Raw genomic sequence first — 13,255 nt, forward strand, 5'->3', positions numbered from 1 at the left:
GAAATAAGAGAGAGCTGTTTATTCACATAGTCACCAGTTATTCACTCAGAAGCTGTCCCACAGCCTGGAGGAAGGTATGGAGGGAGATGGCATAAAATTCAAGCACTAATCCAGGAACACCCACACTGAAAAGCATTACATGTGTGTCCATAATCTCACAAGAACCACACTGTACACTATGCTACTATTTTACCTATTCCTCATGACAGTTCTGAGTCTATAACAGCAAATATGTAGCAAAAGAAGGATTTGGGCTGGCCAGGTGGCTCAGTAGCTATCGGCTCTTGCCACCAAGCCAGGCAACTTGAGTTTAAACCCTTGTCCTCTGATCTTTATCCATATACAAAATACACAGAATAAATGGGTGTGTGAGTGAATAAATGAAAACAAATAGAAATAAATGAGGATTTAAAACCTAGGTTGTGTTCAGGCTGGAACTGAAGTCACGTCCTCTGAACCTGAAAACCTGATTGGAGGATGGCTGGGAAGCCAGTGGCCATCCCATTGTCAGGGTTGGAGGAAGCACCTTGAGAGCCCTGGCTATTGAACAGTAAGTGGCAAGCAGTTCTTGGGTGGTCCCTGTGCTTGGAAAAGGATGGAAGATCATCTCAGTTCTGTCTAAGAGCAATGAACTGGAAACCCCTAATCCCACCCTACTTGAGTGAGTCCTTTACCTCCAGTCAACAAGAGGGCTGTGACTTTCTGCCTTGTGTCTGCAGCCCCCAGTGCATTTCCACCCATCAACAAGGTGAGCCCTTTCTTCATGCCTCCCACCGCACTCATTAGCAGGAAGGAACCAATGTCTATAGGACATTTGGCACTCCTAGTCCTAACTATGTTTTTAAAGGACAAGAGAAGCTAGACATAGTGGGGTTTACCTGTAATCCCAGTACTTGGAAGACTGAGGTAAGGAGACTGTTGTGAGTTCAAGGCCAACATGGGCTATGTAGCAAGCCCCTGTCTCAAAACAAAGATGGATGTGGTGGTTTAATGCTGAAATCTGATACTTAGGAGGAAGAAATAGGAGGACTGCCACCAGCCTTGGCTATATAACAGATTCCAAACCAGCTATGGCTATGTATCAAAACCCTGTCTTAAAAAACAAAACAAGAGAGCTGGAGAGATGGCTCAGAGCTTGAGTACTGACTGCTCTTCCAGAGGACCTACGTTCAATTCCCAACACCCATTTCGAAGGTCACACCTGCTTGTAATTCCACTTCCAGGGCACCTGACAAAACACTAACGTACATAAAACAAATAAACCAAACCACCACCACCACCCCAAAAAGAAAACCAGAAAACAAGAGAGATTCTGGGCTTAGTAAGGTTTAGCTTCCTTTATTCCCATCTAATTTGTAAGTGCAAGTTTGTGAAAATCCTCCAAGAAAATAGATCTCATTGTGAAACAAGTACCTGTTCTGACAATGGTTTATTATGTGGGTGAGGAATGTGGACAGGGTTCAGCGCTGATAGTTTATGCCTGGCTCATAGCTCTGAATATCAGTGGAAGGAAAGCACAAAGGCTAAGGGTGATTTGATATCTGGGGGCTGACATCACCTGGAGCTTGTTCATTTTCATTTCTGGTAAAGCATTGTAAATCAACCTTATGGTTGTGGATGAGAATGGCTACAACCTGGTGTATCTGGTAGCCAGATAGAAACTGTGCTGCCTTTCCTTAAAACAGCACTGAATTTGGATGTGTCCCACCACACACTGTCAAGGAAGTCTGCTATTCCTACCTCTACCATCTTACCTCTTGATGAGGGGGTACAAGGTTCTGGGAAGATTATGGTCTGTCTCAGGAGTCAGTTTGTTTTAATCTCTTTGGAACTAGCAGACACCTCCAAGGAAGGGAAAGGATACTAACACTGCACATGTTTCCTCCCTGGTCTTAGCCTCACGGGTCCTTACTGCTTGAGTATCTCTTTGATGTCCTTTGAAAAGATTACTGACAACATTTTGAGTTCTTAGTGAAAAGGAGTTTCTTTCTGGGAAGGAAAGACTGCCCATTGCTTTTAGAGTGTACATGATAAATCCATATCCCCATGGTAACATGCAAACAGTAAATACTACAACTAAAATAGAAATTGAGGAAAAATTACAACAACAAGTAGTTACAGTGATTATAACTCATGAAAAAGTTCATGTATAAAGCACTGGACTTGTCCATAGTGACACTGTCTGAAAATTTAAAAAGCAGAGGGCTTTGAATGTATGCAGCACAGAGGGAGAGCAATAGAATCATCTAGAGTGTCTGAAGCCCAAGGTTGAATGCTTTGCATCACAAAACAAAAAACAATTTTATATACTTTTGTAAAGTTCATGTATCTCTGCCCCTCCCTCTAAGATTTTATTATAGGATTTTCAAATCCCAAACAAACTTTAAAAAATGTGTATATTGGATACCTGTGTAATCATCACTTGGATTTTCCATTAGCATATTACTGTACTTGAGTTATACATTTGTCCCTGTATCCATTAATTATTTGTGTGCATTTCAAAATAAGTTCCATGCTGGATGTGGTGGCCCACACCTGTAATGTCAGCCTTCTGGAGACTGAAGTAGGGGGATCAAAGGTTTGAAGCTAGGGACTGGAGAAATAGCTCAGCAGGTAAGAGCATTTGTTGATCGGTCATGGTGGGTCCAGATTCCTGCACTCACATTCTGAATGTCATCACCACCTGTTAACTTAGGCTGTAGGGATCCGGTTCCCTCTTCCGGTCTCTAAGGATGTCCTCATATACATATACATACATTCTTACACACACACACACACACACACAAATCTTAAAAGAGTTTGCCAAGCATAGTGGCACATGCCTCTAATCCCAGCACTCAGGAGGCAGGGTAGGCATATCTCTGAATTCTGAGTTCCAGGTTAGCCAAGGGCTACATAGTGAGACCTTGTCTCAAAACAAAACAAAAACTCAAAAAAGAGAGAGACCTTCACATCCAGCCTGGGCAAAACCCTGTCTCAATAACACAAAGAACACATTACAGACATCAGGATAATTCTCCCTAAATATTTGAAAATGCATTTCATAAACTGTCTTATCTGTCCTAGTTAAAGTTTCTGTTGCTGTGGGTAAAACATTATGACTAAAGGCAACTTGGGGAGGAAAGGATTAATTTAGCTTATTCTTCCACATCACTGTTCATCACTAAAGAAAGTCAGGGTGGGAACCTGGGAGGCAGGAGCTGATGCAGAGGTTATGGATGGTGCTACTTACTGGCTTGCTCATCATGGCTTGCTTGGCCTGCTTTCTTATAAAATTCAGGACCACCAGTGCAGGGATGGCACCACCCACAATGGACTGTGCTCTCCACTATCACAAATTAAGAAAAAGTTCTATAGCCAGGTCTTACGGAGGAATTTTCTCAATTGAGGTTCCCTCCTTTCAGAAGAATCTAGCTTGTGTCAAGTTGACATAAAACTAGCTAGCACATAAACTATAGAGTTATTTGCAGCTATTTTCCTTTTGTGCAGTGTGTGTGTGTAATGAAATAATGAGATGCATAGATCTTTTTGTTGTTTTTTTCTTAGCAATATTTTTCATACACTGTATCTTGATCATGTTTGCCCTTCCCCAACTCCTTCCACATTCTCCCAACCTTCTACCCATTCAGCTTCATGTTCTTTCTCTCCCTCAGTGATTGCAGGGGTGGGGGGTGAGGGGGAGAACAGAAGCAAAAATGAAAAGTCGAAACAAACTTTAAAAAACTAGTAACACACACATACAAAGAAACAAACAAAATGGAGTGTGATTGATTATACCCAGTGACACTTCAATTAAGAGAACTAATTCCCTTTCTCAGCACTAATCAATTGCAAATAGCTTCTTGGTTGAAGGTAAGACTTTGTATCTACTTACCCATCTCAGGAAATTCACAGATCTTAAAGGGCACATTTACTGAGTTTTCATAAGTGTAAGTTTTCACTTGTAAATATTCATATCTAAAAATTAGGATTGGGTTTTTGGGGGCTAACTAAAACAGAATACTTGCCAAGCATGTGTGAGCCCCCAAAGTCTTCATCCCTGCAAAATAAAAGTCAAAAACAGAGCTTTTTTGTTGTTTCAAATTCTTATTTGCTTAACTGAAATTAGTATAAAATATCTTCCTCCTTGAGAATTGTATAAGCAGTCCTGTGTCAGTGGGCTGAGATAGGATCAAGTCCTGTCTAATGGTTTGGGTTAGGATTTAAGCTTGGGACCAAGTATGGAAGTGCTTCTAGATTAAGTAAACCATGGTGTCAGTAGGGTGTATGAGGTCAGAGAGCCCGCCTGGTCTTATCTTAGTTACAAAACTTCAAGCAAATGACCCTCAGGAGATGAGCAGTAGCCTGGGAAGGTGCTTGGCTTTCATTTATTGCAGTAGCCTGGGAAGGTGCTTGGCTTTCATTTATTTCAATTTTCGTATTTCTTTCGTATTTATTTCAAATTTCGTATTTCCTGGCTCTATTTTCACCTTGGCACTTTAGTGAACATGCTTGTTAGTTTATTATCCAAGTACATCCCTGAATGTTAGCTCCTGAGAGCTGACCTCTCTGATTTACTCTCAGAGGTGTCCAGTGCATGATCTGCATTCAGGATATAGAGAACAACTCATTGTTTCATTTACTAGACAGAGAATGGTTGGCAGAGAGGGGACATGAATTTGACTTTCGTAGGGAAATGGGCCTCCTTTAATCCTGTCCTTCAGCCCCGCTATTCCAATTCTTACCTACAGGAGCCAATGGGGGGGGGGGGGCGCTATCTTTCTGTTGGTTCCTTATTTAAATTTTTTTTTCTTCCAAGACAGCTCTTGATCTAATGGGGTAGGAAGCTCTGGAAAGGACCAAGAGTCAAGCAGGACAAAAGCTAGGCCAGTTTCACCAGGGAAGCAGCTAAGAATGAGTGAGGCTCTTATAAAAACTGTAAAAACTGGGTAGTTGTCTATACTGCCCCCTCCCTTCCCAGGGTCTCTATCTAGGGCAGGCCGTTTCAGAACCTGGGTTTGAAGTTCTTTGTCACCCTTTCACAAGTATCACACTGCCCAAATATTATATAGAGAAAAGAAACTTGCAGTTTTTTGAGAGTGGGTTACTTCGCCAGACTGCATGTACGTGGAAGGTCCCAGGAGGAGTCAGGTGGGTTTAGGTCATCCATCATGAGAGGCCTAGAAACCCAGAGCTCTGTCTGCCACACCCGACTGCAAACTTTCCCAAGTGTGGTCAAATTGGGCAGTGTCCTTCACTTGGTCTCACGGGCAACTACTTACTCTATTTTATTTACATTACCAAATATTAGTATGGAAAACCCTTTTATACTGTAAATTCAAATAAAATAGGGAGAGAAATGAACAATGTAGGTTAACTGTAGATAAGAAAAATCTCGCCGGTAGGATTTGCTCTAAAGCCATGAAGCTGCTTTCTTAGCCAAGAACCAGTATTTTTCAAATGTGTGTGTGTGTGTGTGTGTGTGTTGTTTTTTAATGCATTGAGTTCTAGTGCGAGACCCGACTTTTCGTTTGGCCGTTTTTCAGTTTGCTGTGTATTTGCATACCTGACAGACTTTGTACTTCCTAGGAAATGGGCTTCTTGAACTTGTAGGAGGAACAGATCTCATTGGCTGGAGTCTGACATTTAGGAGACTAGATAGAGGTCTTGTAGACTGTCTCTGGGATAGCTCTACTGAGGGAGATCGAGAGTCACAAATCTTATTCAAGGAGAGGTTTTTACTACCCAGAGGGAGGAAGTTTAAAGAAGGCCCATTTCAAAGCACATTGCAGGTCCTGGCTCTGGTCTGCGCACACTTATTCAACAAATATAGGAAGGATGTTTGCATAGAGTTCTAACTTGGCCTGGAAATCCAGGTCTTGCAGCATCCAAAGTGCTCTAAACTGAGGACTGCTACCTCCCGAAACACCTACATATGGCTCCGAGAAGCTAGATGAGGGACTGATGATGCCTAGAGAACGGTCTCCGGACCCCTGGTCTCACAGCGGCTTTCAATCTTCCTCTCCTGACCACCATGCATATATCAAGAAGCATCTCCCCGCCATGTGCTGTGATTCCACACCCAGCTCTAGAGAATCAGGCCCAGCATGCACATCTGGAAAGCAAGAAAAATTTCCCTGGGGTTCGGGTGGGGATGATGTGGGCTGGTTTATTGGCAAAGTCCTCTCTTGTCGCAATTACATCCTTCGTCCTTTAAGTACTTTACAACAGGCTGCGCGCGCGTGTGCTGTGTGCTCTGTGTGTGTGTGACCGATGAGAAGATCACATTTGGAGAAGGATGGAAATGGCTTTCGAGTGCCTGACTTCACCAGTTGGTGTGGCTTGTGCCTGCTGTCAGTTTTCTCATCTGTAAACCAGGAAAAAAGCCCATGCCCAGGGGCCTAGGACTGTGATTAGGAGGTGCCAGGGGAGAATGGGGAGCGTCTTATCCTGTTACCCGGAGACCCCCAGTGCGCCCGGGGAACTCCGCGGCGCAGCGGGGCGCGCAGGGGTGGGGCCCGCGGAGGCGGAGACACCCGCCTGGCGTCAGCGAACCAGCGCCCGCCTCTCAACGGCCAATGACGAAGCGCCTTACAGCCCAGGCCGCGTCGGGAGTGAGGCTGCGGCGAGTGAGGCGCTGACAGGGACTCGCGGGGGCATCTTGCACAGACCCCTGGACCACGCCGCCATCGCAGCCTCCTGCCCAGTCCACTCTCTGCCGCTTCTCCTCGCCATGGAGGCGAGGCCGCCGCCGCCGCCGCGGGGATTCGAGCAGCGGACCGGGCGGCGGCCCTGAGGGGAGCGGCGGGCCGAGACGCCGCCGCGGTGCTGAGGCGGAGCTGCCGTGCGCGTCCCCCGCGGTCCCGCCCAGCGCCGGGCTCGGTAAGCGTTCGCGCCTGCCGCCGTCGGGAGGGCTCGGGAAGGTGGGGTGGCCCGGCCGCGCGTGGGAGCGGTCCCCGGATCCTGTCGTGGAGGAGCGCCTCCGGCTTGTGCATCCTGGCACCGTGGACAGGGGGAGGGGGTCCCGGAAACGTGCGGGACACAGACAGGCTGGAACTTTGCGGACGTCCTCCTCGGGCCCGGGCCAGGGCGCTGCCGTAGTTCATTCTGAAAGAAAAAACTTTGAGCAGCGAGAATATTTGCTCAGGTCCATTTAATGGGAGGAGAAAGGTGGCTCACGCAGTGACCATTCCACCCTCCCCTTAAAAACCCTTCCTGGTCCTACTCCTAGGCCCCTCTCTGCCACCCATTCCCAACTGTTGTATATGCTTAAGAAGGAAAATATGGACTTAAGCTACTCAGAATTCAAAACCAGCCACTTGGGAACGCACATCTCCTCTGTTTACTTTTAGTAATTCTTAAAAATTGCCACCGCGCAGGGGTGAGGGGGGGTGTTAAACCCCTAATATTTCCTAAAAATAACGACTACAGAAGTAGAGATGATCCTGATATATTAGGGTTTTTGTTGTTGTCAGTGATGATATTTGTACGACAAGAAAAAAGGTTCCAGACCCTATTAGTCAGTGTGATATCTGCCGAAGCCCTAGTGGATACGGCACCACTTGTTACCTGCTAACTCTTGAAGCAGCCAGAGAACCAAAAGATGGTGGATGAGGATAGACTGGGACAGGATGAACATTTTTCTCTCTGGATACTCCTTTCAAAAACGTAGATCAGACATTGTCACTTGTGCGCTTAAAAGCGCGTGGTGGCGCACGCCTTTAATCCCAGCACTTGGGAGGCAGAGGCAGGCGGATTTCTGAGTTCGAGGCCAGCCTGGTCTACAGAGTGAGTTCCAGGACAGCCAGGGCTACACAGAGAAACCCTGTCTCGAAAAACCAAAAAACAAACAAACAAACAAAAAAAAAAAACAAAAAAACTCCCTTACTTTCCTTCCTCCACGAGATGGAAGAAAACCCAAATGTCTTACCATTTTCTACAAGGCTTTTGACAGTCTTGCCTGAACTTAATCTTTGATGGTTACCTCAGACTTATCATCCTCCTTTCCCTTCAACCCTGTGTTTAGCCATTCAGAGCTGCTTGGCCACACCTTCATATTTTGGGAGGCTTTTGCTTTTTGGGTCTCCCTTTCTTCTCACCTTTTCTTGTCAGGTCCCAGGCCTACCTTTATAATTCTTCGTTTGAGAAGCTTCTTGAGGACCGGGCTGTGTCCTGTTTAAGACTTCCCTGTTAGAATTCGTCCTGGTTATCTTGAAGGTCCTCAGCCACTTCCCAAGAGAAATGTTTACTAGCGTTTCCTGGCAGCCTGCTTGTAGTGTGGGCTGCCCATACGAGGACCTGCATATTCTCTTTTTTTTTTTTTGTTTTTTTGTTTTTTTGTTTTTCAAGACAGGGTTTCTCTGTGTAGTCCTGGCTGTCCTGGAACTCACTTTGTAGACCAGGCTGGCCTCGAACTCAGAAATCCACCTGCCTCTGCCTCCCAAGTGCTGGGATTAAAGGCGTGCGCCACCACTGCCCGGCGGACCTGCATATTCTCATTCCCTATGTCTCCACCTGGCACCCATACATAGTTGTTGGGAGAAACGGGTAGGCTTTACATCCTACTTGCTTCTCATCTGCCTGTCTTTGGAAGGCCAACAACTCCCCAGTTACTTTTTTCCTCTCTGCCCCAGTAGCCTGACACATGGTGGGATCCAGGAGACTATTCACTGGGTACCTTTTAGCCACTGCTTTAGTATGTGGGTGAATATAGAACCAGAAAAGCAAACCCACTGGTTCCGTGTATTCATATACCACCTATTTGCCAGACACAGTACTTGAGATGCAAAATGAAAGTGAGAAAGTCATATTCTTATCTTTGAGAAGATTATAGACCAATGAGGGACAGGGAGATATAAACGGTTACATCATAGGTGCTAGTAGAGTAATAATAATTGCTGTTTTCTGTGTGCCTGTGACAGGCTATATAATACATGCCTTGTATGAATTATCTTGTTTAATCTTTTCAGTAATTATACTCATTCCTACTCTGCAGGACTTGAAGTTGACTGAGTAGATGGGGGACTAGTCAGAATCTAAATCCTGACAGTGTTTCTAGAGCCTCCGCCTGGGTAGTCTAGGAGGGCTTTCCTGGGAAGAGATCTTGAGATCCTAAAGGAGACATCTGGGGAGAGAGAGAGAGAGAGAGAGAGAGAGAAAAGAGAAAAAAAGAGAAAGAAAGAGAAAGAAAAAGAGAGAAAGAGAGAAACAAAGAAACAACACAAGCCGTCTTGGAGGAGGAAAACTCTGTCTTAGGAAACTGAGAAGTGTAGCTGTCCTAGAACAAGGTAGGGTTAGGATCAGAGTGAAGGCTTCTGTTGTTGTGTTAGGGTCATTTGGAGGCTCTATGGAGCCACATGCTCACTGATACCTGTGCAGTTTAGGAGGCAGTGGCCCAGACCCGCAAAAGTAGAATCACATTCTTTTAGACCCAAAGGATGATTATTCCTCTTGAGAGAGATTCTTTCTCACTTTGGGAAAAGACAAAACATCAAAGAGGAAAATTCTAGCAGTCAAAAGGAAATGTAGAGAAAGAAAATCTATCCTCTTATCTCCTAACACCTTCCCAAGGATGGCTGGAGTTGCTAGCATCTTTGTTCTTTTATAAAAAACCCTCCTCCTTTATAAACATTCATCTACTCCTCCTTCTGTGGCTATGCCAGTCACACCTTACTCTTTAAATGAGCACATGTTTAGAAAAATCATTCCATATTGACATAAAGTATTATTTTTTGTGTTGACATTTCTTTTAAAAACTTAAAAAAGTGTGTGTGTGTATGTTTTTTGTTTTGTTTTGTTTTGCTTTTACCTGCATGTATGTCTGTGTATGGCTTGTGTGCCTGGTGCCCTTGGAGGCCAGAAAAGTTGTTGGAGACACTGGAATTGGAATCATAGACCACTGTGATCTGCCATGTGGGTGCAGAGGATCGAATCAAGGTCTTCCGGAAGAATAACCATTGACATTTCTTATTTTGTTATACAGCTGTAAAATAAGCTGTTTTTAATCTTTATATAGGACTATTATATGTATTTGTAACTAATCTTTAAACTTTGTTTCTAGGTTTTTCTCTTATAAGAATACAATGAACATCCTTCTTTGTTATATGTTCGTAGGTACAATTATCTCAAAAATATATTTTAAGAAATGGAACTACCTGATCAAAAGTCCTGTGGGTATCTTTATTTTCATACATACCAGCAAGTTGCTGCCTCTTTGAGGTAGTACTCATTTGTTTTCTCCCCTAAAATGTGTCTCAATAAACCTAAGTCAGAGTATCCAGTAGAATTCCCTGCCAAGCTTTTCCAACAGTCCTGTGCCTGTTTCCCTCCCTTACTCCAGCCTAGCTCAGAAGGAGTCATGTGATTTGTGCAAGAAGATCAGAACTGGATGATGGTGGTTTACTTTCTGGAGTTCTGGTGTTTGGTGTTTGCCCAGTAGCATTCCTGGACGACCTCAGCATCAGTGTGTAAACATTTTCATTACCTTTACTATCTTTATGTGAAGAAATGAGATGCAGGCTTGAGTTTCAAGCAGGAAGCTGGCCAAATATAGAATCTTGTCTTTTTCCTTTGGTACAGGAACTAGTAAGTGTTCCAAATCCCAAAACGGAAGAATTTTTTTTCCTTTGGTCCCGGGTGCAAAAATAGCAGTAGTGAAACACAGACTTAATAAAACCAAGCAGCAAACTGACAAGAGAATCTACTCAATAAAACTATATTTTCTCAATTCACATTCATTTGCATCAGGGTACTGACATTGATGTTATTTGTAGTCAGTACATATAAAATATGGTTTCTGAAATTTTAATATCTAAAGTGATACTTACTCATTTCTGTATCTTGTTTAAGATGTATTATTCCATGTAGTTTGTGAAGTCTGATTTATTCTTTCTTTTCTTAGTACAGTTACTTTTGGATGATTTTATTGTCTGATAAAATCACTTACCCCTCAAGAGGGCCTGCTGAGTCAGGATTATTTTAGTGATGAAGTTGCACTAATTTGCAGTGCTATCACTGTTTCTTGCCATTCCAGCATTACTGTCACAGACAAACCCTAATCTTTATTTTTATTTATTAAAAATATGTGTGTGTACAGGAGCTAGAGAGGTGGCTCAGAGGTTAAGAGCTCTGAGTGCTCTTGCGGAAGGCCAGAGTTTGTTTTTAGCACCCACATAAGCTGAATCAACCACCTATGTAACTGCAGCTCCAGGGGCTCTGGTGTCTCTGTCTTCCAAGGGCACCTGCAGTGATGTCCACACATGCAGTTAAAAATAATAAAAGTAAAATGTTAAGAAAAAGAACTCAAGAGTGAACAGCGCTCTTGTAGAGAACCAGAGTTTGGTTATCAGTATCCACATCTGTCAGTTCTCAGTTGCCTGGAGCTCCACTTCCAGGAAATTGGACATCTTCTGGCTTCTGTTGGGTGGACATGTGCACATGTACACAATATTTTTAAAATTAAATAAACACAAGGTGAATGACTCTTAAGAAATGACACTTTCAGGTGTCCTCTGGCTTCCATACACCCAGCCATATATGTAGTTTTATACTTCCACACGTATATGTACACAAAGAAGAGACTCCATTCCTTGTCCCCCTGTGGGCAAACCAGTCAGGTTATCATTTGCTTCTATCTTGTGATAGTGTTGTTGATGACCTGTGTATTAGTCAGAGTTCTCTAGAGGAACAGAACTTACAGAATGAATCTCTCTGTGTTTACACACACACACACACACACACACACACACACACACACACACACAGGAGTTATTAGAATGCCTTACAGGCTGTGGTCCAGTTAGTCCAACAATGGCTGTCTACCAATGGAAAGTCCAAGAGTCCAGTAGGTGTTCTGTCCACGAGGCTGGATGTCTCAGCTTGTCTTCAGTATGTGCCAGAATTCCAAAGTAGTAAAGCTCCAGTGCCAGTGAGGGAACGGACATGCCAGTGAGAGCGAGAGCATCAGGCAGAGTGAAAGCTTCCGTCTTCCATGTCCTTTACACAGGCTGCCAGCAGAAGGTGTGGCCCAGATTAAAAGTGGATCTCACTACTTCAGATGACTTCATCAAGAAGTTCCTCACAGCTGGGCGGTGGTGGCGCACGCCTTTAATCCCAGCACTTGGGAGGCAGAGGCAGGAGGATTTCTGAGTTCGAGGCCAGGCTGGTCTACAGAGTGAGTTCCAGGACAGCCAGGGCTACACAGAGAAACCCTGTCTCCAAAAACAAAAACAACAAAAAAAAGAAGTTCCTCACAGGTGTACCCAGCCACCTGAGTTTCAGTTAATTCCAGATGTAGTCAAGTTGACAACCAAGAATAACCATCACAGCTTTCATATATGTATGTATACATGTAGATGTGTGTATGTATTAAATATATTCATATATGTGTATTTTAATGCTAACTCTTGTGAGGCTTAGTAGTACATAGCTGTAATGCCCATACAGAGCCCTCAGAGACTGAGGAAAGAGGATTGAACAAGGCCAGCCTGGACTATAATTAGCCAACTTTTTGCTGCCTAACAAGAATATTAGAAAAAAATGTCTGGCCGATATCTTGAAGTAAGGTGGTTATTTTTTTTTTATTTATTATTTTTTATTATTGTATGTATGTGTGTGTGTGCACCTGCTCTCTGTTTGTACAATGTATTCACATAGGTACTTGAGGTGGCCATGGCCATGAGAACCTGTTGAGCCTCTAGAGCAGCAGTTCTCAACCTTCCTAACACTGTGACCCGTTAATTCAGTTCCTCATGTTGTGGTGACCTCCCCCCCACCCACCCATAAAAGTATGTTGTTGCTACTTCATAACTATAATTTTGCTACTGTTATGATCGTTGCATAAATATGTGATGCGGGAGACACACAAGTTGAGAGTTGGTGCTGTGGAACTAGAGTTCCTGGCCATTGTGAGCAGCCTGGTGTGAGTGCTGGGAACTGAGCCTGGGTTCTCTGCAAGAACATAAAGTGCTCTTCCCTGTAGAGCCATCTCTCTAGCCCCTAGAGTGTTGTTCTTGAAAATGAGTGAGAAAGTAACTGCTTTTAAAGTTACTTTGTTTTCATTTTTAAGTTATACATTTGTGTCTGTGTATAGGTATGTGCAAATGAATGCAGGTGCCCACAGAAGCCAGAAAATGGCATTGGGTCCCCTGGAATTTCAGGCAGTTAAGAGCTATCTGATGTAGGTGCTAGGAACCAAACTCAGGTTCTCTGAAAGAACAGTATAGTCTCTAAACCGCTGAGCCATTCCTCCAGCTCTCAAAGTAACAGTTTTTTTGTT

At 43.9% G+C, this 13,255-nt stretch overlaps 1 protein-coding gene across 2 annotated transcripts in view; it reads left to right on the forward strand.

The window, feature by feature from the left end:
- The first annotated feature begins 6,583 nt into the window (after positions 1-6,583).
- The window catches only part of Ptpra (protein tyrosine phosphatase receptor type A), a 102,150-nt gene continuing 95,478 nt past the window's right edge, over positions 6,584-13,255 (forward strand). Inside the window, exon 1 of one of the 2 annotated variants that reach the window (XM_034494170.2) lies at positions 6,584-6,861. The gene's annotated coding sequence lies outside the window, so the exon portion shown is untranslated. The remainder of the gene's footprint in view (positions 6,862-13,255) is intronic. The other variant, XM_034494168.2, reaches the window with a different exon arrangement.

This window comes from Arvicanthis niloticus, chromosome 2, assembly GCF_011762505.2.
Source record: "Arvicanthis niloticus isolate mArvNil1 chromosome 2, mArvNil1.pat.X, whole genome shotgun sequence".
Taxonomy (NCBI): domain Eukaryota; kingdom Metazoa; phylum Chordata; class Mammalia; order Rodentia; family Muridae; genus Arvicanthis; species Arvicanthis niloticus.